We start from the raw sequence: 6,163 nt of genomic DNA, 5'->3' as shown, positions 1-6,163 counted from the left end.
TTCATTCCCAAGTGGGATCATAGCCGCCCAGGAAATAATGGTCCGCATGCCACATATACTGATGAGTCTAAGAATGAAGCTAGAGACGTGGATAACATTTGTTATTTTGTGAAAATGGCGCCGGTGAAGGGGTGGAATATACAGTACTAGGTAGCAGGTAAATAGTCAGTCCTTGTGGCTGATAAGTTGGAAACAAAGGGTTCAAGTGATTTAGTTAAAGGGAACCGGTCACCCCCCTCAGGCATTTGTAACTAAGAGAGCCACCTCGTGCAGCACAAATGTTGCATTCTGACAAGGTGGCTCTTTTAGGTATGATGCCTGCACACGCTGAAATAATCACTTATAAAATGTGCCCCCTCTTACCCTGAAATGTTCCCGGAGGCGGGTCTTTCCTTGCTAATCAGACGCAGCACAGCCGTCACTCCGGGCCTGTGCACGCCGGGCGTCGCTTTCAACTGAGTCGGCGCCTGCGCTCTTTTCTCATGCCTTGGGCATGAGCAGTGAGCGCTGCCCGTCCTCTGTTCTCATTTGCAGTCTAGCTGACTGCGCCTGTGCGGCCGCCCTGCCAGACATCCCGCCCCACAGTGTCTTCTGATTTATTCACACTGCGGGGCGGGATGTCTGGCAGGGCTAAAGTTAAGGATGAAACGTTTCATTTGTATTTAGCCAAGAAAAAAAAATATTTTCATCTTCTACATTTTTAAAATTACAAAAAGGAAAATGGGCAGATGAAAAAGATAATTAGGTCTGAAAACTTTCTTTAATGTATGAATGTATGTAATGAAAAAATTAACCATTATACACACCAGGGGTGAACATAGAAATACTGGGGCCCCATAGCAGCAGTGTAATGCACTCACCATAGTCCTTAATATAATGAAGAGCCCATAGTCTTCCATACAGTATAATGCATTCCTCATAGTCCTCCGTACAGTATAATGCACTCCCCATAGTCCTCCATATAGTATAATGCACTCCAAATAGTCATCCATGCAGGATAATGCACAGCCCAGTCCTCCATATAGTATAATTCACAACCAGGGGTGAATTAAGGGTAGCCAGGGCCCCGGGCTGTTCAGACACTGTGGGCCCCCCAGTCATAAGACGGGGTCATGCGACGGGGTCATCATATACCTAAACCAGATTATTCCAGAAAAATAGTTGCTGTGTGAAACTATAACCTGTCAAACATCCATTGATATAGTCAATTTACCCTTCAGTTAGGAAGAAAAAACAAACAAAAAAAACCCAAACAATACTATCACCATAAGTGCCAGTATTCACAGGAGATCTGTACTTAGTATGCAGTGTCTGTGTAGAGGTAATACAGTGATCACTGGTGACATTGTACACAGGACCTCTGTATATAGTATACAGTGCTTAGTGTCAGTGTATAGGTAACACTGACTCACCAGTGACGTCTCTAGGTGAAGTCCTTCATCTTTTATCCAGCACAGACCGCCATCACTTCATCCAGCCAGGACTTGTCTCTGATGGAAATAACACAGTCATCTCCAGCTCCGCTTGCAGAACACATTACTTAATTTTTCCCAACTTCTACATTACACCACATGAAGAAAAAGAGGCAACATAGTGTCACTCTACACAGTAACAGGACCGCCCCCCCATTTAAAAGTGTCCTCAAAAAATAAAATAAATACATCACTGCAGTAATAATATCCCTTAATTAGCCCCTATGGTAATAATAATATCCCCCATCCTGGCCCTGTGTATCTCATTCCTGGCTCCAGCTATATGTTCTCCCATCCTGCCCTAATGAGTATCCATTCTGCCCCATATGATCTCCCCTTCCTGCTCCATCAGTCTCCATCGTATCCATCCTGCCCCATGATCCTGCACGATCTGTCTTCAATCCTGCCTCATGTCTTTCATTCTGCCCGTGTCTCCAATCATGCCCCGTATCTACATTCTGCCCATGTCTCCAATCCTGCCCCATCTGTCTCCAGTCCGGCCCCCAGTGTGTCCAGCATCTCTGCCCCCAGTGTCTCCAACATATTGCCCCCAGTGTGTCCAGCAATCTGCCCCAGTGTCTCCAGCATATTGCCCCGTGTGTCCAGCAATCTGCCCCAGTGTCTCCAGCATATTGCCCCCATTGTGTATAGCAATCTGCCCCAGTGTCTCCAGCATATTGCCCCCAGTGTGTCCAGCATCCTGCCCCCAGTGTGTCCATCATATTGCCCCCAGTGTCCAGCAATCTGCCCCAATGTCTCCATCATATTGCCCCCAGTGTCCAGCAATCTGCCCCAGTGTCTCCATCATATTGCCCCCAGTGTGTTCAGCATATTGCCCCCAGTTTGTCCAGTATCCGGCCCCAGTGTCTCCAGCATATTGCCCCAGTGTGTCCAGCATCCTGCCCCAGTGTGTCCAGCATCCTGCCCCCAGTGTGTCCAGCATATTGCCCCCAGTGTCTCCATCATATTGCCCCCAGTGTCCAGCATCCTGCCCCGTGTGTCCAGCATATTGCCCCCAGTGTGTCCAACATCCTGCCCCCAGTGTCCAGCATATTGCCCCAATGTCTCCATCATATTGACCCCAGTTTGTCCAGTATCCTGCCCCAGTGTCTCGAGCATATTGCCCCAGTGTGTCCAGCATATTGCCCCGTTTGTCCAGCATTCTGCCCCAGTGTCTCCAGCATATTGCCCCCAGAGTGTCAGCATTCTGCCCCAGTGTCTCCAGCAATTTGCCCCAGCGTCTCCAGCATATTGCCCCCAGTGTGTCCAGGATCCTGCCCCCAGTGTCCAGCCTATTGCCCCCAGAGTGTCCAGCAATCGGCCCCAGTGTCTCCAGCATATTGCCCCCAGTGTGGCCAGCATTCAGCCCCCAGTGTGTCCAGCATATTGCCCCCTGTGTGTCCAGCAACCTGCTCCAGTGTCTCCAGCACATTGCTCCAGTGTGTCCAGCATCTCTGCCCCAAGTATCCAGCATACTGGCCCGGGCCCCCCAGATTGCCGTTTGCAATAAAAAAAAAAAAAAATTCTCCTCACCTGTCCGCGCTCCTTCGGCCAAGCTCTCTCCTCGCAGCTGAAGCACGCACTCGCCGGCGACTGACAATGACATCAGACGCCGGTGACGTGCGCGCTGCGGCTGTCAGCCTCCGATTGGCTGGTGGCTGTTAACTATTGACGTGCGGGCGCGCGCCCGCACATCAATAGCGTTTAACTGCCGCAGCGCTCGTAGGGGCCCAGTGAGCAGATGAAATGCGGGCCCCCTCTGCCCACCGGGCCCATACGCCAGTCAGGGCAGTAATGCCCTGATGGCGGCGGGCAATCTGAGCGGTAGCCCACAGCCCCCCCACACCACTGGGCCCTGGGCTACCGCCCAGATTGACCCTATTATAATACGCCCCTGTTCACAGCCCATAGTCCTCCCTATAGTATAATGAACAGCCCATAGTTCTCCATATAGTATAATGCACAGCCCATAGTCCTCCATATTGTCACACTGGGTGAGGGAGAAGCTAGGTGCACAATGGGAAGAGGGTGGGAAAGCCCAAAACAGTAGAAAAAGGGGGAGTGGAGACCCCCTAGGCAGATCTGATAACACCTTGTCTGCCCATACGTCCCAAATAGGTTCCGCACCTATCGCCGAGAAGGTACCTAATCCCTATCTGCTCCTAGCGATAGGTCCTGGATAGTGAGGGGATGGTGTGTGCACTATTCAGCCCCCACTAAAACTAAAAACAAAGCAGGAAGACAAATGTGGGAATACACTAAGCATGAGACGACAAGCGAGCTCACGCCAGAAATCCTCCAAGAGGCTCCAAGAAGAAGCTAATACTTCTAGCACTTCCAACAGGGGTAAATAGAGCTATCACCTATGCCTTCCTGAAGCAACTAAAGGCATTTAAGCTTGCAGCAAGGGTGTGCTAATTAGCAGCAGACGGTGGAGCTCACCGCTAGGTCCTACAGGGAGGATATCACTCCACAGCAGAGATGCAAGATCCAGAATGTGCTTGTAGATGCAGGCACAGTGACCTTGTACAGTCAGATCCAGAATGACTGTCTGTCACACCCGTGGCACAAATAGTATAGTGCACAGCCCATAGTCCTCCACAGTGTATGCAACTGGAATATTTCACGCAGTGATATCTAGGATTTTAGTATTTTAGTGTCCCCTTTATTTTTTTGAGCAGTTGATAATACACAGCCCATCGTCATCCACATAGTATAATGCACAGCCCATCGTCCTCCATGTAGTATAATGCACAGCCCATCGTCATCCACGTAGAATAATGCACAGCCCATCGTCCTCCTAGTAGTATAATGCACAGCCCATCGTCATCCATGTAGTATAATGCACAGCCCATCGCCCTCCATGTAGTATATTGCACAGCTCATAGTCCTCCATATAGTGTATGCAACTGGAATATTTCATTAAGTGATATCTTCGATGTGGTATAGTCATCCATGTAGTATAATGAACAGCTCATAGTCATCCATGCAGTATAATGCACAGCATTAGTTAACAAAACAACTAAAGATAACTTAAAAAAAAAGAGGCAAAGAGTTTGATGAATTTGTTGTGAAACAAGAAGTCAGAAAGGTGTTCACAAAAAAAAGTCGAAAATGCAATGATGAAATGGGCCCAATGTGTTTAACATGGAAAGGTCACTTTTTATATTACATCAGATATAACTATGTAAATTGTTCTTGGTTTATTGCGAACAACAGAAAGTTTGTAAATGTTGCTTATAATCCTGATTTGTTATGGGGAGTGAAGACACTGTTTGCATATGTATGATTCAATGTATAACATTATGTACAAACTGCCTAGATCACACAATATCATCTATAGTTTGAGCAATTTGCAGAAAGAATAACTTTCCAAATATTGCAAAACTAAAAAAAAACCAAAAAAAAAACCCTTACATTTATGGTGAAATATAGAATAGAGAACTTTACATAATAAAAAAGTAATTTAAAATTCAAGGGTCAGGACAAATACCAAGATTGGTAATGATCTTTATTGTGGACAACTTGAAATATAAATAGTGGGAAATCTGCTGAAAGGTTTTCAGATAAGCCTGTAACAATAAATACAAATCACAACGAAAAGTAATGTAACATAACACATTCAAAAACAGAAAGTGTGCTGCACTATGAGCAGCAATATATTTTTTAAAGCATAAGAACGCCGCTTTTGTAGATCACATTTTATTCCATAATCAAGTCACACCACATGGATAAGATCTTTGCAAGCTCGATTCAGTCCTGCCTTCTAAACGTGCCTTTACCCTCTGCACACCAGGGCTCACACTGCAAAAAACACTCAAAATCACCGCTGCTTTACTGCAGACTTTTGTGGAACCTTGGAGATTTGTCAACTATTTCGGAAAACACTAAATCAAGCTCTATCAATTGATGAAAAATACTTAGGTTTGTGATCAGTAGTCAGAACTATGAATTGAGCTCAGGAAGAGAATAAACCACCAGACACACTGTACCTAGAGAAGTGTAATTTGCTATAGCAATATGGTAGCTATAAAACAGAGCAAAATGTTACGTACCGTACAGTAGCGTATCTATTAAGGGGCAAAGGGGGCTATCGCCCCGGGCCCAGTCAGAGCTGCTGCCGCTTTAGTCATTAGCAATAAGCGGCCGCGGCTCTCTGATGTTTCAGAGTACAGGAGGAGGCAGGAGCGCAAGCTGCAGCGTCGCCCCGGGCCTTGTAACATGATGCAGGAGGAGCCCACCCACTCATCCAGAGCCGCGGCCCTCTGCAGTCCAGACATGGCGACGCGCTGCTGCCTGGTCTCTGCTCAGCTGGAGAGTCTGCAGCACGCATGCTGCACAGCAGCCAATAGCAGAGTTTCACTGCGAGCGCACGGTGAGGGCTGGAGCGCTGCTAACCTGATAGTATCTTGACAGGCTGGCAGCGCTGCAGATAACTCCGCCTCCACCCCAGGTCTGCTGCTCCTATTGGTCCTCTGTTCTCAGGTCCTAGTCAGCACTCAAAAACACAAAAGCGCACAGAGAGTTAAAAAAATACTCTGTTGTAAAAAAGTCACAGTAAATAAGGAAGTGCTAGTCATAAAATGAAAAAAATACAGGGTATTTAGTTAACACGTTTTTTTTGCAAAAAAAAGTATGTTAAGCTGCTCCACCAATCGCCAAGGTATACCCACAACAGAGCAGTCCTGTCT

At 47.1% G+C, this 6,163-nt stretch overlaps 1 long non-coding RNA gene across 1 annotated transcript in view; it reads right to left on the bottom strand.

The window, feature by feature from the left end:
- Positions 1–4,966: 4,966 nt before the first annotated feature.
- Positions 4,967–6,163, bottom strand: part of LOC138672928 (uncharacterized) — a 4,580-nt gene continuing 3,383 nt past the window's right edge. Inside the window, exon 2 of the long non-coding RNA XR_011319791.1 lies at positions 4,967–6,163. This exon is cut by the window's right edge and continues 1,146 nt beyond it. This is a non-coding gene — a long non-coding RNA (uncharacterized lncRNA).

Source organism: Ranitomeya imitator, chromosome 3 (assembly GCF_032444005.1).
Source record: "Ranitomeya imitator isolate aRanImi1 chromosome 3, aRanImi1.pri, whole genome shotgun sequence".
In the NCBI taxonomy this organism is placed as follows: Eukaryota; Metazoa; Chordata; class Amphibia; order Anura; family Dendrobatidae; genus Ranitomeya; species Ranitomeya imitator.
Note: the sequence above shows the minus strand (reverse complement) of the source record. Positions and strands in the feature narration are given on the sequence as shown.